Source organism: Salmo salar, chromosome ssa16, assembly GCF_905237065.1.
Source record: "Salmo salar chromosome ssa16, Ssal_v3.1, whole genome shotgun sequence".
Lineage (NCBI taxonomy): Eukaryota > Metazoa > Chordata > Actinopteri > Salmoniformes > Salmonidae > Salmo > Salmo salar.
Genome location: NC_059457.1, coordinates 63,880,113 through 63,906,383, shown reverse-complemented (window position 1 = coordinate 63,906,383; position 26,271 = coordinate 63,880,113). Strand labels below are relative to the sequence as shown.

The following is a 26,271-nucleotide window of genomic DNA, read 5'->3' as shown; positions in this document are numbered from 1 at the left end:
CCCCTCCCTCCCTCCATCCCTCCTGTAGTGAGGATATAGCCTCCCTCTCTCCCCCTCCCTCCCTCCTGTAGTGAGGATATAGCCTCCCTCTCTCCCCCTCCCTCCCTCCATCCATCCCTCCTGTAGTGAGGATATAGCCTCCCTCTCTCCCCCTCCCTCCCTCCCTCCCTCCTGTAGTGAGGATATAGCCTCCCTCTCTCCCCCTCCCTCCCTCCCTCCATCCCTCCTGTAGTGAGGATATAGCCTCCCTCTCTCCCCCCCCTCCCTCCATCCCTCCTGTAGTGAGGATATAGCCTCCCTCTCTCCCCCTCCCTCCCTCCATCCCTCCTGTAGTGAGGATATAGCCTCCCTCTCTCCCCCTCCCTCCCTCCCTCCATCCCTCCTGTAGTGAGGATATAGCTTCCCTCTCTCCCCCTCCCTCCCTCCATCCCTCCTGTAGTGAGGATATAGCCTCCCTCTCTCCCCCTCCCTCCCTCCATCCCTCCTGTAGTGAGGATATAGCCTCCCTCTCTCCCCCTCCCTCCCTCCCTCCCTCCATCCCTCCTGTAGTGAGGATATAGCCTCCCTCTCTCCCCCCTCCCTCCCTCCCTCCATCCCTCCTGTAGTGAGGATATAGCCTCCCTCTCTCCCCCTCCCTCCCTCCCTCCATCCTCTCCTGTAGTGAGGATATAGCCTCCCTCTCTCCCCCTCCCTCCCTCCATCCCTCCTGTAGTGAGGATATAGCCTCCCTCTCTCCCCCTCCCTCCCTCCCTCCATCCCTCCTGTAGTGAGGATATAGCCTCCCTCTCTCCCCCTCCCTCCCTCCCTCCATCCCTCCTGTAGTGAGGATATAGCCTCCCTCTCTCCCCCTCCCTCCCTCCCTCCATCCCTCCTGTAGTGAGGATATAGCCTCCCTCTCTCCCCCCTCCCTCCTCCATCCCTCCTGTAGTGAGGATATAGCCTCCCTCTCTCCCCCTCCCTCCCTCCATCCCTCCTGTAGTGAGGATATAGCCTCCCTCTCTCCCCCCTCCCTCCATCCCTCCTGTAGTGAGGATATAGCCTCCCTCTCTCCCCCTCCCTCCATCCCTCCTGTAGTGAGGATATAGCCTCCCTCTCTCCCCCTCCCTCCATCCCTCCTGTAGTGAGGATATAGCCTCCCTCTCTCCCCCTCCCCCTCTCTGTGTTGGGTCTGTGCTTGGCTGCCTGCAGGGACAAAGGCTCACACACACATGCAAACGAAGCCTGGCCAAAATCTCAGGATTAAAGACCGGCGGTCCCACCAGACACAAACCTGAGCACACACACACACACACACACACACACAGAACAAACGCGTACAAATGTACACACACAATAACAATGTATGACCAAAGAGTAGAAGAGTGCTAAACATGGAACAAAATGGGTCAGATTCAGATTCAAGACAATCCTGGGTGGGTTCTTCTTCTTCACACAGACAAGGCAAAGTCATTCTGCAAAGCCTCAGTCAGTCTGTTTTCTGCCCTCCTTTTCCAACCTCCTTCCCGTTCCGTCTGTCTACTCTAGGTGGAAACCTTGGATTTCAGCTGATTTTACATCTGTAATGCTCACATTTCAATAGAGGCCAGGGACATTAACTGGTTGGATGCAAAAAAAAAATTTAAAAGTAGGGTGGACATACATTATGATCCCCTTCCAAAGACAAGCTAACATCACACCAAACCGTTTCACTGGCTAACGGTTGCTGTCAGTCTTGACAAATGTCATCGGTGTCACCTCCAGTCCCGGTGAACTTTAAAACCACAGTTTGCGCGCAAGGAGCTTGACACATACATGACACGCCCTCGGGAGGATGACGCAATCTTACGCTCCTCTGGCCAGGCTCAGTGTGTGCGTAGTGTATGCATGTATGTATGTAAATAAAGGTTGCTCGCGGTCATTAACCGCTGGATCTACGATGAGACTGAAAACACTTCGCTCAGAATGAGTCAGACATGAAAGCTAGAGAAGGCTACGGCTACTCAAGAGTCTAAAACATCCTTTTTTAGATCGAAATTAGCATATTTTAAAATGTTTCACCAAGCCCAAAATGATAATAATGGTGATTTGGGACTTTAAGAGCAGCCAATGCTATAATGCACCGCTAACTGATAGTCTGTTTCCACTAGCATTGCTAACATGCTCCAAAAATGCTAGCCAGGAGGGAGATTCTGGCCATTGCTAAATAACCAATGGTTTGGATGAAATGACAACTGCCTATGTAAGATGAAAATAAGCTAAAACGTATTTTAAAGCCAACTATCCCTTAACTCAAGGGGAGTATTACATACTCTGGGTAAAAATAATACTCAGACTTGGTTCAAGGAAGAAGGAGAATAAGGAGGCTTTACTTCTGAACATACAGTTCTTTGTTGACAATTTACTTCTAGGAAATTGATTATTGTTGACGTCAGGGACTCATTCCAGGGAACCGCTGTTCTGTGGACAGGCAACTACATCTTGTTTTGAAATCACCATCCTCAAAACGAAGTCCTTGTATTACTTTCAGAGGACGCCCAAGTCCAAGCGCATGCCTTGGAAAGAATGAGGCTTAACTCTGAGATCTTGTGATCTCTATTTTGCGTTCTAATCTAGATACCCAGAAATCCGCAGGCGCCTTTGAGCCAATGTCACAGAGAGAGGCCTAGGCAAATGTTCATCTGAGCCACTGACCGACCGACTGACTGAGCTAACTACAGGGAGTAAGGTACATTGTACTGCCTCTAGGGTTTGTGCCTCATGGACAAAGATGGAGGAAAACTGGATGTGCTCTCCCTACCAACCACATACTCTCTACCTCTCCTCTCATCCAACCTGTGCTGCTCACCCTCCTCTCCATTCCCTCCATCCCCCAGCTCTTGCTTCACCAGGCTAATGCTCACCCCCTCCTCAACCCCCTGCAGTCAAGCGGCTTGTCTGTGTGTGTGTGTGTGTGTGTGTGTGTGTGTGTTAGCACTCACCATATCCCTCTGTGTCACGATATAGCCGTGGCCATGTCTGCATTGCAATGGGCCGCGCTCGTCAAATCCCCAGCGCTGCTGGAGACAAAGAGAGAGACATCACTCACCAAATCACAACACCACACTGTCCAACATGGCTGGCACGCACACACAGGCTTAGCAGACAGAGCTGCGGGTAGGCACTTGAGCGGCACCCCTTTTCGCGATACAATGCAACTTTGGTTTAGCAGTACATAACAGCGGCACTTAGACAGCTAGTGGTTCAGTATAGCAGGAATGAGGCCTATTTACATGTACAAATATACATGATTAGGAATAGCATGAAGGAAAAGCATTCAAAATGTAATTTCAACCATTACATGTCAACATCATATCTTTACCACATAACGTGCAAACAGAACACCTCCACCGGACATTCTAATTGGTTTGTTAATTACATTTCCTATTAGGTCCACCCGCTCACAGCAGCAATTTAAAAAAAGAGATTTATTGAAATTAACCCTAAACGCATATCAAACTGTACCATGAGGAGAGTGAAGAGAGCAAAGTGGAACTGAAGTTGTCATGTGATGTAGCCCTGTTCTGAACATGATGCTGTTCTGAACATGATGGAGCGATGCCCATGTCAGATTATGTAATCCCCACTCTCTCCCACACACACGCTGGTGTGGACAAGAGTGTGTGTGTGTGTGTGGACAAAAGTAGTGTGGCAGTTCAGCGTTCACCTTTCAGTGGGTGAGCTAATCTGCTTACAGTGGCTGGGGCCAGGGCCAAAATCTCATCAGCACCGCCAAAGACGATCATCCGGAGCAGGTCAGCCCTAGCACCAGCACACTCACTTAATTCCTCTAAATCTGCACACGGTGTGTGTGTGTGTAAGCCACATCTTCGTGCTTGCATTTAGTACATCTGTGAAGAGGTGCGAGAGTGTTTGTGTACGTCTCCACAACGTGTGTGAGGGTCTGAGGCATGCGTATGCCTTGTCTGTGTCCTAACAAGCAATCCTGCACCACCATCAGTCTGATGCCAAGGAGTAGCAGCCAGACACAAACTAACTTGGAAACCAAAATGAAACAACAGTGTACCAAGCAGGCATACTTAAGCTCAGCTCAAGTATGAAAGCCCTTGACCCAGGTCTGCTGTCCCTGGTTCTGGGTAAGAGATCCTGATTGGCCCTAACACTGTCGGGGTCAGCTCATCACACAGTTAATAGGTCACAATATCTGCAGCCAATCACAGTTCTAAGACAATCTACCAACAGCGCTGAATGAAAAAATTCAATTAAAAAAAAGGTCCACAAAGCAGCAAGACGATCACAGAAAGCTATACCCAAACCATAGCCAAACGTTTCCTACTGTGCAGGTAAGAAATATAATTTGATGCAAATCAAAATGAATAGTCGGAAAGGATTGAGAAGGCGGCTGTGTTTCTTAGGAGCTAGAGGGAGAGCGAGAGACCGTATCGATAGAATAATATAATTGATGTGCAGATGGGGAAAGAGAAAACATTAAAACGCAGAGAGCTGATGCACCACTCACAGCCCCATCGATGTGTGTGTACGTACATACGTTGAGTGTACGAGCATGTGTGCTTATGAGTGTGTGTGTGTGTTTCTAGTGTAGCGGGCTATCAGACATCCCAGTCACAGGGGCTGCATTACGGCTTGACTGCGGCAGAGCAGGGGGGCAGAGAGGAGGGGTTGTCACTGCATCGCTCATACATAATGAGAGGAGCATGATCAGCAGATGTGCCTCCCCTCAGCAGACCCAACACACACACACAGACGTATCATAACTGAGATACTCAAACCTAACTCAGTAAACTGATTGCTGTCCAAGCCCTACACAAGACTCACACACAGGAACACAGCTCACTAAACAGATTAAGCTACTGACAAACCAAAGCCCACTAAACCTATTACCAACGAAGACCCTACAAATACCCCTCAACAGACAAGCAGACCCACAACAAACATTTTACCAACAAATCCAGTGGTAAACATAACCCTGTGCAACACCCCTCTGAGACGGGGCTGTGACAATACCAGTATTGTGGTATTTTTTTCCATCACCAATTGTTTTTATTATTTTACACAAAGTAGACCAAACTCTTTGGTCCTTTAAAAACCTGCAGCATATAAAATATTGGGTGCTATAGCTTGGATGACAACATCAGGGCTGTTTTCCTAAAGAAGTTAAAACCATGTGTTTCCTTGCCACAATACTAACGAGAAGTCCTGGCTTTACTCTGTATTACAGCCAAATAGTTTTGACCTTGACTTAGGCCTGAACTAGCCTGGTCCCCAGATCTGTTTGTGCTGTTGCCTACTCCCTTGTCATTCAGGGACACAAACAGGTGAGGGTCAAAAAAGGGGACCAAAAATCTTTGCACAGAAAATCTGAGTAAACAGCAAGAAAATGTTCCTATTTTAAGAGTGTGGTTGTCATAATACCAACATTTTACTAAAGATGTATTACACTTTAGTCATTTAGCAGATGCTCTTATCCAGAGCGACTTACAGTATTTTATCTTTAATTAACTAGGCAAGTCAGTTAAGAACAAATTCTTATTTTCAATGACAGCCTTCCGGGGAACAGTGGATTAACTGCCTTGTCCAGGGGCTGAAGTACAGATTTTTATTTGTCAGCTCGGGGATTCGATCTAGCAACCTTTCGGTTACTGGCCCAACACTCTAACCGCTAGGCTACCTGCCGCAGTCTTTATAATCGTTTTATTTATTTTTTCATACTACCCGCAAAATATCACGATTCCGAAATGCATAATGATCTGCATTTTCATATCGGCAGTAAGGGGAAACACACTCGGCCTATATGAAACCATCTTTAACCTACTCTTCAGGCAACTTTACACACTCACCCACCCACCCACACCTTCTCACTTACTTGCAGCCCGTGAGTAGTTTAAAAGGGGCTCGCAACAAGGTTTATAAAATTATCTAAAAACGGCCTGCTTGTTCTTAAATGCGAAGTGAAAAGATACAGATCCACTTCACTCGCACTGTGAGCCGTTCCAATATTTAAACATTGTAACAACAGAAACCGCACCACGCCATCACGGCTAAATAAACATTTTAAACTGATGGAGATGGGCAGAAAGAACGGCCGGAGACAAGCAGCTGAGTCGGCTAATGGCTGGTTAGGAGATGCGGCTGACTGCTCACAGCTGTCACAGCTGATACTGGATGAAGCGTTCTGATATGACATTTCTGACATCACGCTCTGAACTCCGATATTCTATTTGTAGGACACGAAGGGATGCATTCTGTGCGGTCATTCATTTAGAGAGAGAAGGTAGTGATCACACAGGGAGAAGATCTGTTTGCACCTCTTTTATAGCTCAATGGGCGATACACTCTGCGCCCCCCACAGGATTTTTATTTTACAAATCTACACGATTCGCGTGGATGACCGATTTTGAGATCAAAACGGCAAATATCGCCTTAAAGTGACGAGTTCGCATCCCTGTCTACGGCAGTGGCATTCAGAGGCTGCGTGACAGCGAATCCTAGTCAGACTGATCTGTTTGTTCTTACAGGCGAAATTAAACGTATCCACTTCTCTCACGCTCTGAGCCGCTCCAATAATTAAAACAAAATGTAACAGAAACCCCAACACTGTCTGCACACCCCAGCTTGCCAACACGGCTAAATACCATTTTCAAACTGACAGAGATACACAGAAGGAACGGACGGGGAGAAGTGGCTGAGTTGGCTAATGGCTGGTTAGGGGGATGTGGCTGGCTGCTCACAGCTGTCACACCTGATATTGGATGAAGCGTCTGATATCACGCTCTGAACTCTGATATTCTATTTGTAGGACGCGTAGGGATGCCATCTGTGCTCAGCCATTAATTTCGATATGAGAACATACACCACTATTTAGTGATCACACAGGGAGAAGATCTGTTTGCGCCTCTCTTTTATAGCTCAACGTGTGACACACTGCGTCTGTGCACTTTTCGTCAGACTGACGCCTCAATCACACCTACAGCATCCCTGCATTTTGGTACACCAGAAAGACATTCATTTCCAATGGACTGCTGCGTTTGTCTTGCAGCATTGCGTCGCAGAGGCAGTTGTAGTACGTTCAGTGTGGCGCGTACACTGGATTAATTGAACATAAGCCTCAAACTGTATGCGTAGACGGCTTGACAGAAATGGTAGAAGCTGAATGTTGAACTTTTGTTGCACACACATGCAGAGGCTAATGCCTCGTACCATTTCGCGTAAAGACACTGTCTGTGTGATAGAGGCGTTGTAGACGGGTTAGCGGACCACTTCACGTGTCTTGTTTTGAGGCGTTGACTGATTTCATGTCAATGCTAATATGGCTAAAACTCCCTGGCTAGCTAACCAACAATTGTAACAACGTATGACAGACAAGTGCTCATTGATCAAATGTATTCGTTTTCAATAAACATTGGAGACGAAATATAGTTTACATGTTGTCAACAATCTATGCCAACCCAGTCTGTTTTGCCCCATAGTTGTGCCAACGTCGGTTTTGTTGCTAAACAACCAACAAGTCAATAGCAAATAACCCCTGATTGGTACTTAATTAAACTGGTCAATGGCTCTACATGAATCTCATTTCCATGTTCTCATGTCACACTGTTCACTCAATAGGCCTATGTGGCTAAGCGGTTAAAACGCAAGTACGACATTTACCACTTTGAGCAGTCTAACAGTTTGCGACTCACCAATCGCCAAAACCCAGGCTCTTGCTCAATGGTCTAACAAATGATTTAAAGAAATCATTGTAGCCTTGCCTTCAACTGCAATGATTGGATAAGCCTTGACAGGTAAATATAAGCTCATAGGACAGGGATTTCAGTTGTCATTTCGGGAAATTTCAGTTCTGTCATTTCAGTATTCATAGTGCAGGAAGTTCAGCTCTGTCATTTCAGTGCAGGAAATATAAAAACAGGTCAAAGAGCGTCTCTAGACCGCATAGAGAAGCTTGGTCTAAAAAGTCCTGTTCATTTACCACAAAGGCTGTTCTATTGGTCGTGGCTTTCTCCACTGCCAGTCTGTTTCACCCTGCCACCACTTTTGGAATGGGTTTGTGGGCACAGACACACGCAGCCAAACGGTTGGCGACACGGTGTCAGACCATCAGCTGGTGACGTGAGTGACGCGCATTGGCATGGACACACCAGACACACAAGAGCAGGAGAACTCACAGTGGTGACGAGAGGTTGTGCTTACAATACCGCTGAACAATGCTTATGTTCCTATCATAACACCAGGACCATTTTATCTACGGGTGGTGAAAACCTGTGCCCCCCCAATATCAAACTGTGTTTAGCTAGAACAAGCACGACGCAGGAACAGGATCCTTTGCCAGTGAGAGACAGTTCAAAAAAGCAGCCCATTTAATGTCCTGGCAGGCCTCAGCTCTTCTTGGCACGCTGGCACTGTGACACAACCTGGCACTGTAACACAACCTGGCCTTGGCATCGGGAAGAAACCATTGGCAATACATTGCCACTCCAGAACTCACTGCGCTTGGCAAAGCCTCGCCATTACACTCATATAGCATAAGGTTACAATGTCTTGCCAATGCTTAACCAGCCATATTACAGAGTGAAAGGGAAAAGGAAAAATGTGCCTTGTTAGCAGAAGGGATTATTTGGGATAGAAAGGGGGGAATGGAGGACAGAAATCCCAGAGTTCTCCTGTTTCAGTGGAGGACGCCAAATGCACCCCTCCCCCAACCGCCAGTAAAGCGTTTCAAATCAGCACACCCTACATTTTTCAACTCAGGGAGGGATAAGGTATCCGTAGACCTGGCAACCTTCATATTCACATCAGGAGCCCATGGGCTGAATTTAAAAGATTCCACTACAAGGAACTGAGCTATACTCAGTAGCTACTGGCCAATCAGAGAGAATGTTTCCATTTTCAGGGGGTGCCACAAACCAATCACAGAAAGCCATTCCCCTCACTGGGGGTACCACTAGCCAATCACAGAAGGTAGGGGTGTAACGGTTCACCAAACCCACGGTTCGCTACATATTGCGGTTACTGTGGTTCATATTTATTTAAGTGTTGGTATTTCTGATAGTGAAATAACAAAAACAACACTAAAATAAAGTGCAATATGCGTGTGAAATCAATACATAAACATGGCTCAGGCATTGTATAGGCCTACGCTATAATATTTTTCTTACAAAGAGAAAGATGCGCACTTGTTTGACTCGAATAGAGGGGGCATGTCTGTAGCGCGGTAATTCTCATCTCCCACTCTGGGGTAATGTGATGGGCTGTCACTGTTAAGTAGCTCTCTGTAGCCCTGGAGGTCCATCCATCTGCATTAAGCGCAACACACGGTGCATCGGCCAAATCATTGACAACTTTGGCTTTGGCTTGCTTATATAGAGCAGGTAGTACCCATTTGCTGAAATGGGTGCGAGAGGGAAGTTCATAACGTGGCTTGAGCACTTTAACAAGGTGCTGAAACCCCCTATTCTCAACCACCGAGAATGGCCGCGGCTATATACAACTAGCGCTCTTGTCATTTCTTTGGCCTGGTCAGAATCAGCAGCAAAGGGCAACGTGAATACAGATGGGAGACGAAGTTGTGTTGTTGTTTCCTTGCGTTTCCATCTTGTTCCGGTGGTAGGAATACTGGGGTGATTTCACCGTAAATGTGAAGCCTCAACATGTTTGAGGTGCTGGCAGCTACATAAGCCATTCTCATTGAGCAGTGGCGACACACTTAACGTTTTATCCCCAAATCTATGTCCATCGCCGTTATTATCTACTGGGAAGCCAAAATATTCCCAAACTAGAGATTTAAACGATGATGGAGGATCCTCCTGGTTGCGACAGTTCATTTAGAGGTTATGTGACAGTACCGGAAAACTGAGCCACTGCGAAACCCTACAATTTCAGATTACACAGAGGAGAGAGCGAGAGAGACGACAGAGAGAGATGGCTGATAAGAATTCACATTATGCAGTGGAGGGAGAAGTAAAAAGAGAACGTTCCATTTCTCCAATGGGGTTTTGAGGAACAGTAACTAACCGTGCAAGATTAAAAAGAGGCCCATTTATTAGAGCCATAGCCTGTGGCAGCTGTGGCAGTGACAGATGGCCCAGTGCACTATGGGAGAGTAGGTGGGTCACAATCAGGTCAGTTGGGCACTGGTGGAAAGGGCAGCAACACCCACACACTGCACATGAGTGGAGAGGGAGAGACTGCACATCACCAGGGTCATGTTCATTAGGCATTAAATAGCAGAAAACAGACCAATACTGGGTTTGTCCAATTGATAAATGTTTGAAAACATGAACATGACCCAACATGGCCTACTCTTACGAAAACATACAGACTGCTCACAACAGTCTAACACCAACAACCGTATGCGCAGAATGTTACCAAACACAATAAACCAGAATATAACACCCTCCAATACCCTATACACACACACCTGAGCCAAAGTTGCTGGAACTGTGCTAGGAAGGACAGTGTGAACAGAAACATTTTACCCAGTACGGTTTTGATGAGCATGTTAGTGTCGCCCCAAATTTACATCAACAACAATCTAAACTGAAGCATTAGCCTATTTTTAGAGCCAGCAGTAAGTCATGACCATGTGACTGGACAAAGAAAAAAAAAACTATGGGTCCCAATTAAAGGACATAACTAGACTACTACCCAGCCTTGGAAACAACGCATACACCACACAGTCTCCTGTACATACGAGCACACACACCATTTCCTGTCTGTCAGCCTGTGTGTTCCTACATCGGAGGCCACTAGTGGGTGTGTAGGTCATGGGCTGTGATTACAGGATGGTGTGCTGGGCTGTTTCATGCCATGTGTATGTGCCCGCCCTCAGATCTGCCCAGGCTGGCGTCACACACTGTGTGTGTCTGTGTGTCTTGGCAGGGCCTGAGATAACCCCTGCTGCACAGCATAGTGTTCCAGAAACAGGGTGCACTGTCCTCTACCCAGGGCCTGAACTCTACCCAGCCCCCCCCCCCACACACAAACACGTGTCTGAAATTTATGGAGTAAACCATCACTTCAAGATTTCCCTGTTACTGCTCTTTGAGTTCTTTAAGTTTAGACTCTTAGATCCCATGCACAAATAGACAATCACGCAACATAAGCAGTCAGATGTCATGTGAAGAGTTGATATCTGTTGTCATAGACAAAATAATAAACCATTTGATTAACCGTATTGTAGTCCGTGATACGCGTTGTGCCTAACCTTCCTAATTATTGAATAGAATTGACACATACACCAACCAGCACAAAAACATTTACACATCATACCACCTGCCTGTAAAGTCCAAACCACAACAGTGACAAAGTAACACGGAGGCTACCTATATGCGCATCTGTGTGCGTGTAATGTTCCTTACCTTAAATGACCCCAGGTCTCAGAGACCCCGGCTACTCCTCACGAGGAGAGCCTATCCCAGGGTTCCCTTTGACCTTGGTCCGGCAGACAAAGCAAGCTGACTGGCTTAGCGTCGGCCCCGGAGTCACAACTGTCGCAGAGCCTCAAATCCCAGCACTCCCTCTCAGCAGAAGATCACAGTGCCCATTCACAAACCTGCAGAGAGAAAAAGACAACCATCAGGGGTGAATTTAGGGTCTTTAAAACGCTCTGAAAAATCGCATATAGAAATAGAACAAATCCAGTTGACGCGATCCCTTATTCCATCTGAGAGACAATCATTTTGGTTCTGCACAATACATTCCCTCTACGAACGTTCCGTAACATTTCATCCTCCTAAACAGGCCTCAATCGCCAAAGAAGACCTAAAACACGCTTAGGTTTTGGGTGAGGAAAATGATTATTAACAGACCACAGATGTTTACATCTCATTCATATCAAGCCTCTTTAAAAAGTAACAATCGCTACATTCAAAGCCTGGTTGAAAAACAGTGTCTGGCTTTTTGGGGTTTTGAGGGCAATGTCTTAGAGAAGAAGAATTAAAACAGGAAGAGGGTAGTCACAGTCTGGCCCAAATCAAACTTCTTTGATTTTGATTTTAGATAGATTGTGTTTCTTCTTTCTCTGGCTGCAACAGGGGACATGCAATTTAGCAATTATACATTTAACAACTACGATGCACAAGGGAAAAGATATATAGAAAAAGTGTCACTTGTATCATGTGTACATGTTACATCCCACATATACCAAGCCAATGCATACAACCATCACATATACAAAGGCAATGGAACCACATGGCAGATTCTACACACAGTGCAAAGGGAATAGATAGCAGACAACCTACATATCCACAGCATTTGTGTAACGCACATCAGCTTTGACATTAGGTTAGATGCCCAGGTTTTAAGCCCCTCCACAGCAGAAACACTACAGGACAGCTAAGATGAAATAACATTTGATCCAAGAGGACATCTAGGAAATAACATTACCCTAGCCTGGTATGCATCAGCTTTTAGGCCTTAATTATCATCTCAATGCTCAGATCCATAGTTGAAACCAAAGCAAAGCAGCCACCCCACCTCTATTTTGGTAAAAAGCTAAGATTGGCCTGGAGAAAAGTAAACACTCTCAAATTCATAGACAGAGCTATGAATGAAACCCTGACCATGATATCAAAACTATAGTTTTAACCATGTTTTGAGGCTGTACAGTGTTTGTTTACAAACATTGGAGTAAAAAAATTATTATATTGCGTTCTGATGTGGTAAGACACTTGAACTAAGCTCATGCGGCATTTATAAGCTATATTCCTCAAGAATCAATGGGTATATATATCATTCATTTATAAGTCCAAACATGCATGTAGCAACTAACGACTCTAGCTTTAACCTACTGTACTGCAGCAGATTTATTTCCCATGCTGGCAAAATTAGCGTTATACGGCTTCATCAGCTATTCTTACCAGTATCATTTGCCATGGCATCATTCACATCTTCTATATGAATAGTCTACAACACTAAAAATAACCTTCTGGCAAATATTGATTATGCCCAGACAGTCGTGAGCAGAGTGAATAGGCCAACATTTTGGTTATCTAACTAACCTACCATACAAGCAGGAGCCACAACCAGGTGGACACAGGACATGACGCAGTATTCTCTATGGCCAGAACAGGTAGACAGTCCTTGCGCAAGAAACAAATGGGCTAGTTAAACATAAATACCATGTATAAAACTACAACGGGGTGGTGATGCAAGTTTCCAACTAATTGATACACCTATTATGAATACTATAAAAACGTATAACTCAACATTTTCCAGTACCTCCAATCCAGTGTTTACATATGCAAAGGAGTTTGGGCTACATTAATTTCAGAATATGTTGCAACGTCCCATTCCAAATTGAGTCGGATACCATGAATGGAAAAATAACTGTACCCTCTCGTAGCTTTTTGTGTTGGTCAGAAAGTTACAAAACATCTCCTTTCACGCTTGTCTTAACAAGCGGCTCAAACCCATTTTTGATTTTATTTAACTAGGCAAGTCACTGCAACATTGTAACACTTCTGTAGCACGAAATGTAAATATAGATTTTGCTTATTCGACCATGGCTGCTCGAGCCTTCCACTAGAAAACGTCGGGGTGGATCACAGAATGGGACAAAAAGCTTCAGGTCAAGTCGGCGAATCACGATCAACATTGCAGGATACATTTGTTGCTTACTGCTTTGCAATGATTTCACCATGTGTAGACCTGAATAAGTGCACTGATTTAAGTTTTCCGAAAGGCAGAATTGGTTAGTATTAGTGGGAAAACGATAAACAAGTAATCGGTAAAGTAAGTAACCCCAACAAATGCATTACGAAAATAGAAAGCAGCAGCATGTGTGTTGCAATGGACAAATACCCATCTACACACATGCATAGGGTAAAATTAGCACTAGGGACAACTTTGAAGCGATATATTGAAATAGCAAATTGAAGTCTAATGTTTAAAGGTGTAACGTTAACTTCAGAGAATAAGGGTCTGACTTCCCAACGGAGTAGGGCCAAGTATGTTTACAGCTGAAAAACGGGCATGGGATAAAAATGCTATCTAGCTTGGTTAGGTAACGTTAGATGTAAAGGGAAACCCTCTTACCCATTGTGTCTGACACAACATCCTTCATTATTGAACACGATATCACATATGTATACAGAGCTCCACGAGTCCCATCTTTCTTCGGTGAGGACAAATTATTCCATACACAAATAGACTTTCACCAATAATTATCCTCGAGGAAAGTAAACCATTTTCAAAAGAGGTTAGGCCTACGCGAAAGACGAGGTTAAAATGTTATTTTCCACGACAAACAAGAACAGTAGAATACTTCCAGATTTTGCACAAATAAATCTCAACTCCTGGCTATTATACTCCAAGCGATAACAAGGGCTTCTCCAAGACGTTCCAAACTTGTGCAGCTTTTTTTCTCTCAAATGAGTTGTTCCTGTTTCGCCAAAGTTTGGGGGAGGGGTGCTTGTCAAGCAAGCTGAAAACCCCAGCCAGTTTAGAACACAGACAAAACTCACAGAGAAGTGAGAGCGAAGTCGATCCGTTATAGCCTACTAGGAACGACAGTGTAAAGATAATAACCGAATAACCAATTGCAAGACTAGGATAACCATAAAATATCCTATGCATTTTGCATTTGGGAAATTTTAATTTTGGCCTGTTAGGCTGGACAGTAAATAGCAGTGGTGTAAAAATACTATACAATATTTTTACACCACTTAAGTCGTTTTTGGTGTATCTGTACTTTACTATTCATATTTTTGACAACTTTTACTTCACTTCATTCCTAAAGATGTACATTTTACTCCATACATTTTTCCTGACACCCAAAATTACTTCTTACATTTTGAATGCTTAGCAAGGACAGGAAAATGGTTCAATAGAGCTCCACAGTGGAGGTGTCATAATACCCATAAAACCTAGCAGTCAAACTGGGAAATGGTTCCAATCGTTTTTCCACCATTCATTTTTCCCATAGGGGATTTTTGAAACACTTTAAATAAGGGCTGTTTCGTGTAGGCTTGCCCTGGCATGATGTTTTGACAACCATGTAAATCTCTCTCGGACAAGGTGACTTTTATCAATATGCTCGGCTCTATTTACTCTCAGATTAGATAGTTAACCCAGAGATTCTTACCTTTACCTCGATTCAGCAGTCTCATTCAGATCATCATGGCATTTGTAGTTCTTTATGATAGCCACATTAGCAGCCAAATAGCATTTAATTTTTGGTGGGTAAATACAGGCGAATATATTGATAAAAGTCACCTTGTCCTAGAGAGATTTACACATTTATCAAAATGTCACGCCAGGGTAAGCCTACACGAAGCACAGCCCTTACTGGGGCGGCAGGTAGCCTAGTGATTAGAGCGTTGGGCCAGTAACTAAAAAATCTGTCATTCTGCTCCTGAACAAGCTGTCATTGAAAATAAGAATTTGTTCTTAACTGACTTGCCTACAAAAAATAAAGGTAAAAAATAGTGTTTCTAAAATCCAGAACATTTCCTTGTTTGACTGCTAGGTTTTAAAGGTATTATGACTCATACTGTGGTACTCTATACACACACTTATCAAGAGAACATCCCTGGTATGCCTCTGATCTGGCGGACTCACTAAACACACATGCTTAATTTGTAAATTATGTCTGAGAGTTGGAGTGTGCCCCTGGCAATCCCCCCTCCAAAAAAAAGAATGGTGCTGGCTGGTTTGCTTAAGGATCCGCCCCTTTTAAAAAAAATGTTCGCCTAAAATGACATATCCAAATCTAACTGCCTGTAGCTCAGGCCCTAAAGCAAGGATATGCATGTTCTTGGTACCATTTGAAAGGAAACACTTTGAAGTTTGTGGAAATGTGAAAGGAATGTAGGAGAATATAACACAATAGATCTGGTAAAAGATAATGCAAAGAAAAAAACAACTGTTCTTTTGTATTTTTTTGTACCATCATCTTTGAAATGCAAGAGAAAGGCCATAATGTATTATTCCAGCCCAGGTGCAATTTAGATTTTGGCCACTAGATGGCAGCAGTGTATGTGCAAAGTTTTAGACTGATCCAATGAACCATTGTATTTCTATTCAAAATGTTGTATCAAGCCTGCCAAATGTGCCTAATTTGTTTATTAATAACTTTATGTTCAAAATTGTGCACTCTCCTCAAACAATAGCATGGTATTCTTTCACTGTAATAGCTACTGTAAATTGGACAATGCAGTTAGTTTAAACAAGAATTAAAGCTTTCTGCCAATATCAGATATGTCTATGTCCTGGGAAAGGTTCTTGTTACTTACAAACTCATGCTAACCACATTAGCCTATGTTAGCTCAACCGTCCTGTAGACGGGACACCGATCCGGAAGAAGTTTTTTGATATATGGAATTTGAAATTATTTATACTATTACTTTTGATACTTAAGTATATTTTAGCAATTACATTCACTTTTAATACTTAAATATATTTAAAACCAACTTTTACCTAAGTAGTAATTTTCAATTTTACTTGAGTCATTTTCTATTAAGGTTTCTTTACTTTTACTCATGTATGACAGTTGGGTACTTTTTACACCACTAGTAAGTTGGCCTATCTTTCCATATTTTCACAAGCTATTGGAGTAGGAGAAACAATGTTTTCATTAGTCTATAGTTCAGTAGGGCAGGCAATTGCCTCTATCCATATAATCATACCTATGTTTGAGTGCAAAGTAGGCTAATACAAGGGTGGAGGTGTAGCCATATGCATAAGCTATAAGCTTCATAAGCTATCATAATTGTCCAAATAGGTGACATGTCGATGCCATCAGGGTGACAAGGGCATAGCTTATTTGCTAATTTCATTAAAAAATTGCATTTAAAAAAAGAAGAGCAGTAGCCTATAAATCTTCCCCTACTTATGATTTCTGCATTGCTCCTCCTAACGAGGGTTGCTGGCATCAATATCTCAGGTTCCACCTACTGCCGATGTTCCCTTGAGCAAGTAACTTAACCCCCAAATTGCTCATTGGGCGCTGCACAGCGGCTGCCCTCTGCTCCAGCCTCTCCAATCTAATGTGTGTTTTTTTGTGTATGTGTGTATATATTAGGGGGGTTGGATAAAAGCAGAATACAAATTTCCACCTCGCGTGGACTAATTAATACAGTATATTTTGTCTTGTCTTGTTTCCTCTGCTACCCTCACTTTGAAAAATAGTTTAACCCTAATTCTTAATCAGATTCTAGGTAAAGTCTCTGTGCCATACTGTATGTGAACTGTCAGATCAATTGTAGTTGAAAGAGCCGTGCACCGCATGCCTGCACAGGAGACTATAGAAATTGAAAAAGCAGACACTTTCCTTATAGACTGACGTCTTTTTAGATGTGCTCAAAGGTTTGAACATCAAAGGTGTAGGTGTGTTCTCTTCAAACTGCACCTGGCTACTCCACCACCCCAACCCTTGATTCCCCCCACCCTTGCTCTTATCCACTTGTTCTTCTTTGAACAGTTTTATTTGATATGGGCCTACCTGGCAACTACTTTGCCCCTCCCCCATAGATTTAGGTAAGAGTCTGTTAAATGACAAGAAGTGAATGTGAAGGTATGTCCGTCATCTGTCTGTCTAACTGTCTGTGTCTTTATCAAATGTAGTAGACTATAGACATGAACAATCAACCTGGACAGATTCATATGATGGATCACTTAAACCCCTGGCATCTCAGGATGCTAGAAGTAGCCAACCTGGACTCAGGGGTAGACGTAACATAGTAAATGTAAAATGGCAACCCCAATTAGTATAATATGTTAAGTTTCGTATGGTATGTATTAATATGTGGATGTCCATCTTGCATTTTGTATGTAATGTTACAATTACAATTCATATTACATATTACGAATGTAGATTTGTACAATATGTTCCGAATTGCAATTCTTACAATATGTTATGAATTTGCGAAAACGTATGATATGTTACAAATTCCAATTTGAAGTAGCTAACGTTAGCTAGGTGACTAACACTAATCATAGCTAGGAGGCTAACGTTAGCTAGGCTAGGGGTTAGGAGTTAAGATTAGGAGTTAGGTTAAAGGGTTAGGGGAAGGGTTAGCTGACATGCTAAGTAGCTGCAAAGTAGCTAAAAAAAAGTAGTAAGTAAACTCAGCAAAAAAAGAAATGTCCTCTCACTGTCAACTGTGTTTATTTTCAGCAAACTTAGCATTTGTAAATATTTGTATGAACATAACAAGATTCAACAACTGAGACATAAACTGAACAAGTTCCACAGACATGTGACTAACAGAAATGGAATAATGTGTCCCTGAACAAAGGGGGGGTCAAAATCAAAGTAACAGTCAGTATCTGGTGTGGCCACCAGCTGCATTAAGTACTGCAGTGCATCTCCTCATCATGGACTGCACCAGATTTTCCAGTTCTTGCTGTGAGATGTTACCCCACTCTTCCACCAAGGCACCTGCAAGTTCCCAGACATTTATGGGGGGAATGGCCCCAGCCCTCACCTTCCGATCCAACAGGTCCCAGACGTGCTCAATGGGATTGAGATCCAGGCTCTTTGTTGGCCATGGCAGAACACTGACATTCCTGTCTTGCAGGAAATCACACAAAGACAGAGCAGTATGGCTGGTGGCATTGTCATGCTGGAGGGTCATCTCAGGATGAGCCTGCAGGAAGGGTACCACATGAGGGAGGAGGATGTCTTCCCTGTAATGCACAGCGTTGAGATTGCCTGCAATGACAACAAGCTCAGTCCGATGATGCTGTGACACACCGCCCCAGACCATGATGGACCCTCCACCTCCAAATCGATCCCGCTCCAGAGTACAGGCCTCGGTGTAACACTCATTCCTTCAACGATAAACAGAAATCCGACCATCACCCCTGGTGAGACAAAACCGCAAATCGTCTGTGAGGAGCACTTTTTGCCAGTCCTGTTTGGTCCAGCGACGGTGAGTTTGTGCCCAAAGGCAACGTTGTCTTATGCGTCTCACAGTACAGACATGGCAATTTATTGCCCTGGCCACATCTGCAGTCCTCCTGCCTCCTTACAGGATGCCTAAGGCACGTTCACGCAGATGAGCAGGGACCCTGGGCATCTTTCTTTTGGTGTTTTTCAGAGTCAGTAGAAAGGCCTCTTTTGTGTCCTAAGTTTTCATAACTGTGACCTTAATTGCCCACCGTCTGTAAGCTGTTAGTGTCTTAACGACCGTTCCACAGGTGCATGTTCATTAATTGTTTATGGTTCATTGAACAAGCATGGGAAACAGTGTTTAAACCCTTTACAATGAAGATATGTGAAGTTATTTGGATTTTTATGAATTATCTTTGAAAGACAGGGTTCTGAAAAAGGGACGTTTCTTTTTTTGCTGAGTTTAGTTGCAAAGTTTCTAAATAGCTAAAATGCTTAAGTTATCCGTGATGAGATTTGAACGTGCAACTTTTGGGTTGCTAGACGTTCACGTTATACGCACACCCATCTACCCTGACCAACGCCCCCTACTTTTGTTTTTGCCTTTAGTAACATTCTGTCCTATGTAACCATACCAAACAAAACATACCTTACTAATTTGATTGTCCCAGTTTTACATTTACTATGTTACGTCTAGTCTATGAGACCAGGCTGTACTAGCAGCCTCATACAGACTTCAGGATAGTTTACATCTTTTGTCACATTTGCATTTCCCTGTGTCCCTTACTGAGGACATACTATTGGCTGTACTCTATAGTATCCTCTGACCGTACTAGTCGGATCCCCTCAGATGTAGGATACAACACACTCACAAAACCAAAGAAAGAGAATGCCATCTCAGAGATACCAATTGCAATTTTTCACAATCACTTGCCTCTCTTAAAACACTCTTCCTTCAAATAGCTGAGCAAGAGTGATACAATGCAATAGGGATTCTTTGTATCAACACAATAGAATAGACACTAGGCAAATATTTATCTGTTCTATTTACACATAAAGATATAGTTCTTTATATTGGTTAGAAATAGCAGCGAATGATCAGAGAGACCTATCGCCATATATATGTTTCTTTATTCAATATGGAGACAAAGACAGTGAATGTTAGAAGGAGGAGAGGAAGCACTAGATTTTTGTCTGTTGTTCGTTCTGCTGCATACTAAGCGTGCAGCGGAGGGAGGGCTGGCAGACTCAAGGGATTAAAAGCGTTTGTTTACCATCTAATCCTTTGCATGAACCCACAGCACCACCACTACGCACCCAGCAGACTCCCGGATCCCAGAAAGAGCGGGGAGAGATAGAGAGAGAGAAAGAGAGAGAGATAAAACAACAACAATCTAAGTGAATACTCCGTTCTGGGGGAAAACAATTCCCTTAGAAGTTCCATGGCAATTGCTTTTACCATTTTACTCAGTTGATTCTTGTGCTGGAGCTCTTAGATAACAAGGGGGAGAAAAAAAGGCAATCCTTTTTACTCTTTGGAAGTGATATGAAAGATCGTCCCCTGCTGATAAAATGCCTGTTCCTCTACCCCCAGAGAGTACATGACAGACATGTTTCAGACATATACCATTTACTATATGGGCAAAAACAGAGACAGTTGTCAATGTTTGCATACTTGTATATATAATATGGTGCCTGACATCCCCAGTGTTACAGAGTTGTGTTCAACAGGGTACACCGTGGCAAATTTTTAGCATCGGAAAACATAACATTTCTTTCTTATTAGAACAAGTCCAGATAGTCCCTCCCTGTTTCCGTCTGTTTTCTTCCAATTAATGCCTAATGAACACGGCCCTGTTGTCTCCACAGAGTTAAATGTTTACGGCACACAGTGAGTAAAAACATCAGTTACATACGTTTTTCATGTTTAACACCTCAGAAAGTGGTGACATCTGGTAGCACGGAAAAGCAAAAACAAATCCCGGTTCACAGTGAGGCATGGGCTTTATTTCTATCCTGCTGTCTTGTGTTCCAGGTCTAAGTTGACTCTCTAAGTGAATGTATGTCATTGCCATAGGTTAAAAAAGAGACCAACGTATGTGGCTGCTTAGAACAGTGCAATATAGTGAAACAAAGGGATTTAGTGGTGCCCATAAAGATGTATGTTTTTATGAGAGCTGCTCAACTACTGTATATACAGTACCAGTCAAAAGTATTTGGACACACCTACTCATTCAAGGGTTTTTCTTTATTTGTAATATTTTCAACATTGTATAATAATAGTTAAATAACACATATGGAATCATGTAGTGATTTATATTTTAGATTATTCGAAGTTGCCACCCTTTGCCTTAATAACAGCTTTGCACACTCTTGGCATTCTCTCAAAGCTTCATGCTTTTCCAACAGTCCTGAAGGAGTTCCCATATATGCTGAGCACTTGTTGGTTTCTTTTCCTTCACTCTGCGGTCCAACTAATCCCAAACCATCTCAATTGGGTTGAGGGCGGGTGATTGTGGAGGCCAGGTCATCTGATCCAGCACTCCATCACTCTCCTTCTTGGTCAAATAGCCCTTACACAGCCTGCAGGTGTGTTTTGGGTCATTGTCCTGTTGAAAAACAAATGATAGTCCCACTAAGCCCAAACCAGATGGGATGGCGTATCGCTGCAGAATGCTATGGTAGCCATGCTGGTTAAGTGTGCCTTGAATCCTAAATAAATCACTGACAGTGTCACCAGCAAAGCACCCCCACACCATCACACCTCCTCCTCCATGCTTCACGCTGGGAACCACACAGGCGAAGATCATCCGTTCATCTACTTTGCGTCTCACAAAGACACAGCGGTTGGAGCCAAAAATCTCAAATTTGGACTCATCAGACCAAAGGACCGATTTCTACTGGTCTAATGTCCATTGCTCGTGTTTCTTGGCCCAAGCAAGTCTCTTATTCTTATTGGTGTCCTTTAGTAGTGGTTTATTTGCAGCAATTCGACCATGAAGGCCTGATTTACACAGTCTCCTCTGAGCAGCTGATGTTGAGATGTGTCTGTTACTTGAACTCTGTGAAGCATTTATTTGGGCTGCAATTTCTGAGGCTGGTAACTCTATTGTACTTATCCTCTGCAGCAGAGGTAACTCTGGGTCTTCCTTTCCTGTGGTGGTCCTCATGAGAGCCAGTATGAAACTGGCTCTCATGAGGACTACCACAGGAAAGGAAGCGCTTGATGGTTTTTGCGACTGCACTTGAAGAAACTTTCAAAGTTCTTGAAATTTTCCACATTGACTTTCTCTTTGCTCATTTGAGCTGTTCTTGCCATCGTATGGACTTGGTCTTTTACCAAATAGGGCTATCTTCTGTATACCAGCCCTACCTTGTTACAACACAACTGATTGGCTCACACGCATTAAGAAGGAAAGAAACTCCGCAAATTAACTTTTAACCTCTATGGGCTAGGTGGGACGCTACTCAACAGCCAGTGTAATCCCGTGGCGCGTTATTCAAATACCTCAAAAATGCAAAAACTTCAATTTTTCAAACATATGACTATTTTACACCATTTTAAAGACAAGACTCTCGTTAATCTAACCACACTGTCCGATTTCAAAAAGGCTTTACAACGAAAGCAAAACATTAGATTATGTCAGCAGAGTACCCAGCCAGAAATAATCAGACACCCATTTTTCAAGCTAGCATATAATGTCACATAAACCCAAACCACAGCTAAATGCAGCACTAACCTTTGATGATCTTCATCAGATGACAACCCTAGGACATTATGTTATACAATACATGCATGTTTTGTTCAATCAAGTTCATATTTATATCAAAAACCAGCTTTTTACATTAGCATGTGACTAGCATGTGACTAGCATTCCCACCGAACACTGCCGGTGAATTTACTAAATTACTCACGATAAACGTTCACAAAAAGCATAACAATTATTTTAAGAATTATAGATACAGAACTCCTCTATGCACTTGATATGTCCGATTTTAAAATAGCTTTTCGGTGAAAGCACATTTTGCAATATTCTCAGTAGATAGCCCGGCATCACAGGGCTAGCTATTTAGACACCCAGCAAGTTTAGCACTCACCAAAGTCAGATTTACTATAAGAAACATTTTATTACCTTTGCTGTCTTCGTCAGAATGCACTCCCAGGACTTCTACTTCAATAACAAATGTTGGTTTGGTCCCAAATAATCCATCGTTATATCCAAATAGCGGCGTTTTGTTTGTGCGTTCAAGACACTATCCGAAAGGGTAAATAAGGGTGACGAGCATGGCGCAATTCGTGACAAAAAAATTCTAAATATTCAATTACCGTACTTCGAAGCATGTCAACCGCTGTTTAAAATCAATTTTTATGCCATTTTTCTCATAAAAAAGCGATAATATTCCGACCGGGAATCTGCGTTTAGGTAAACAGACGAAAGAAAATAAAGCATGGGGTCGACTCGGGCACGCGCCTAAGCCCATAGTACTCTGATCGGCCACTTGCCAAACGCGATAGTGTGTTTCAGCCAGAGGCTGCCTCGATATCGTTCAGCTTTTTCCCGGGCTCTGAGAGCCTATGGGAGCCGTAGGAAGTGTCACGTTATAGCAAAGATCCTCAGACTTCAATAAAAAGAGCCAAGATAAACAACAACTTGTCAGACAGGCCACTTCCTGCATGGAATCTTCTCAGGTTTTGGCCTGCCATATGAGTTCTGTTATACTCACAGACACCATTCAAACAGTTTTAGAAACTTTAGGGTGTTTTCTATCCAAAGCCAATAATTATATGCATATTCTAGTTACTGGGCAGGAGTAGTAACCAGATTAAATCGGGTACGTTTTTTATCCGGCCGTGTCAATACTGCCCCCTAGCCCTAACAGGTTAACAAGGCCCATCTTTTAACTGAAATGAATTCCAGGTGACTACCTCATGAAGCTGGTTGACAGAATGCCAAGAGCATGCAGAGCTGTCATCAAGGCAAAGGGTGAAATCTAAAATATATTTTGATTTGTTTAACACTTTTTTGGTTAGTACATGATTCCATATGTGTTATTTCAGAGTTGTGATGTCTTCACTATTATTCTACAATGTATAAAATAGTAAAAATAAAAACCTGGAATGAGTAGGTGTGTCCAAACTTTTGACTGTTACTGTAGGAGGGGATAAAGTCCCAGTCACACCCTTTGTTAGTGTCCACATGTATGTCAGATCTCCCACTTGTGTATCCATCCAGGACATCACCAGGAAGATACAAGTGGTGTGTTTCTTATGGTAGCCCTACCAGAAAACAACAGTGGTGAGGGATGACTTGACCATCACTATGGCACCAATATTATGTTTGCATTTGCTGACCACTGACCCTATAGTCGACACTGTTAACTTATTGTTCTACTATACTATAAGTCAAGTAGGTGACCTTGTGGTGCACAACTGTAGATTTTTAAAGTCAGTGAGTGGTCACTGAGTGAGTCATAAACAATCATTCACAACATTTTGAGAGTGAACAATAATTTGTATTTCTTGAAAAAAAATGCCTTTCAAATTCATAGAGGCTTATCCAACAGCAGTCTTCCAGGTACAGATTTTATTGCTTTTGCAACTCATCACCACTTTCCAGTTATCTCTCCTCCCCGCTCCCCTTCCTCTCATCTCCTCTTTATTCCTCTCCTCTACAATGGAGGTAGATATCTAAACAAGCTCCAATTAAATGAATGCGCCTCTCGAGTGAAATTACATCAATGAGCTAGTCATCAACAAGGAATTTGATAGCAAACCATTCTATTGAGTGCCCCATAATTTATTCAATAACCGCTAATCAGGGAGCTGAAAACAGCAATAAAAATTGGATGTAATTGTTGTCATACAGAAATTAAATCATACACTCAGTTTAGAGTGCATACGTTGAACAACAACCTGGTAAATTAACTAATTAAATATTGATATCCTATTGAAGTGAATCCTGTTCATTTGTAAGTAACGCACAGTTTTTTTCCCTACCCAATAAGTAACCTTTAAAGATGATTTTTATCTCTCAGCTTGTTTGTCTGTGAGGTTTTTTGTCCGTGCTTCTATCTGGCCCTGCAAAGGAATATAAACCCTTTGACTCTGAACAAACCTTATAAGAAAAAGTACTTCTGCCGAGCCTGCACTCTTGCCTTAATTAATTCTCACCACTTTTTTCCAGTGGGCATGTTTTACAATGTCTCTAGCTCTGGCTGCTTTGCTGTCACCACTATACAAAGCCTGCAGGAACACTGGTGAGTCAAGGTGTGTGTCCCAGATGACACTCTATTCCCTATGTAGTGCAGTACTTTTGACCAGGGCCCATAGGGCTGTGGTCAAAAAGTAGTGCACGACATAAGGATTAGGGTGCCATTTGGGAAACATCCAAGGCCTTTCATAGTCTTCACTGCTGTAGACCATTAGTGAAACTAACAGCTTCAGGATATTCTATTACATTCACATTTGAGTCATTTATCAGACACTCTTATCCAGAGAGACTTACAGGAGCAATTAGGTTTAAGTGCCTTGCTCAAGGGCACATCGACAGATTTTTCACCTAGTCGTCTCGGGGATTCGGTTACTGGCCCAACACTCTTAACTGTTAGGCTACCTGCCGCCCCCTTCTATAGATGGAATGATTGGTTAATACCGTATTCCAACCAGTATCTATTCCAGAAGTTACCAATGGCTAAATCTATGACTTAAAAATGCCTATTTACTCTGTTCCATCTGACTGCGCAATCCACTGTCTCATCAGCCCAGCCAGGCAATTTATAAACTTGATCTCCACTATAAAAAGCATCTAGACATTATCTCACATTTATTTTAGACTAACATTTAGTTTTCAACAGCAGATATTTGTATAAACCTTGCTGTCTGTCTCTCCTTTGCAACATTGTTTCAATATTCAAGTTCGTTCTCCAGCTGTCCCATAGTAATGAAGGTGTTGGGAGTCGGGATGAGACAGAGAGGCAGGCAGTGTTTCTCAGCCAGTCGAAATCATGATCAGCTGGCATAATTTTTATGGATATATACAAAGAAATGTCAATTGAAAAAAAGGTTAAACGAAACAAAGTCCAGCATGTTTGCAGTCTTTCCAGCTTCAGTTGGAAGTGATTGTGTTAGCTGTGTTGTTGACTAGTGTCCTGACGAGAGAGCATATTTTCTATGCCAGGTAAATGCCTCATTAGCTCATTGTTATGGGTGTATCCAAATAAATGGCACTAGAAAACAGCTTAAATAAATGCAAATGCAGCTACTTTGCTATTATTATGGCTGCACTGTTAGACGTGACTGTAAGTTAGCCGTAGTTGGCTAACTAGTAAGCAAGGGATAAGAATGTTGTCAGCCAGTATGGCAATGGAACATTTAGAACAAACGACTGGATCGCGTCCATAGATACAGAACAAAAAGACTGAATGACTGGGTGGGGTCGATGGCA

The 26,271-nt window shown here is 43.1% G+C and overlaps 1 protein-coding gene across 8 annotated transcripts in view; it reads right to left on the bottom strand.

Moving 5' to 3' along the window:
- The window catches only part of LOC106574308 (B-cell CLL/lymphoma 9 protein), a 100,655-nt gene that overhangs the window by 23,124 nt on the left and 51,260 nt on the right, over window positions 1-26,271 (bottom strand). For 2 of the 8 annotated variants that reach the window (XM_045697572.1, XM_045697573.1), the window contains exons 1-3: window positions 14,029-14,435; window positions 11,352-11,545; window positions 2,958-3,035 (exon numbers count right to left, since the gene is read on the bottom strand). The gene's annotated coding sequence lies outside the window, so the exon portion shown is untranslated. Of the gene's footprint in view, window positions 1-2,957; window positions 3,036-11,351; window positions 11,546-14,028; window positions 14,436-26,271 lie in introns of those variants that run through there. The other 6 variants (XM_045697574.1, XM_014150124.2, XM_045697569.1 and 3 more) reach the window with 6 other exon arrangements.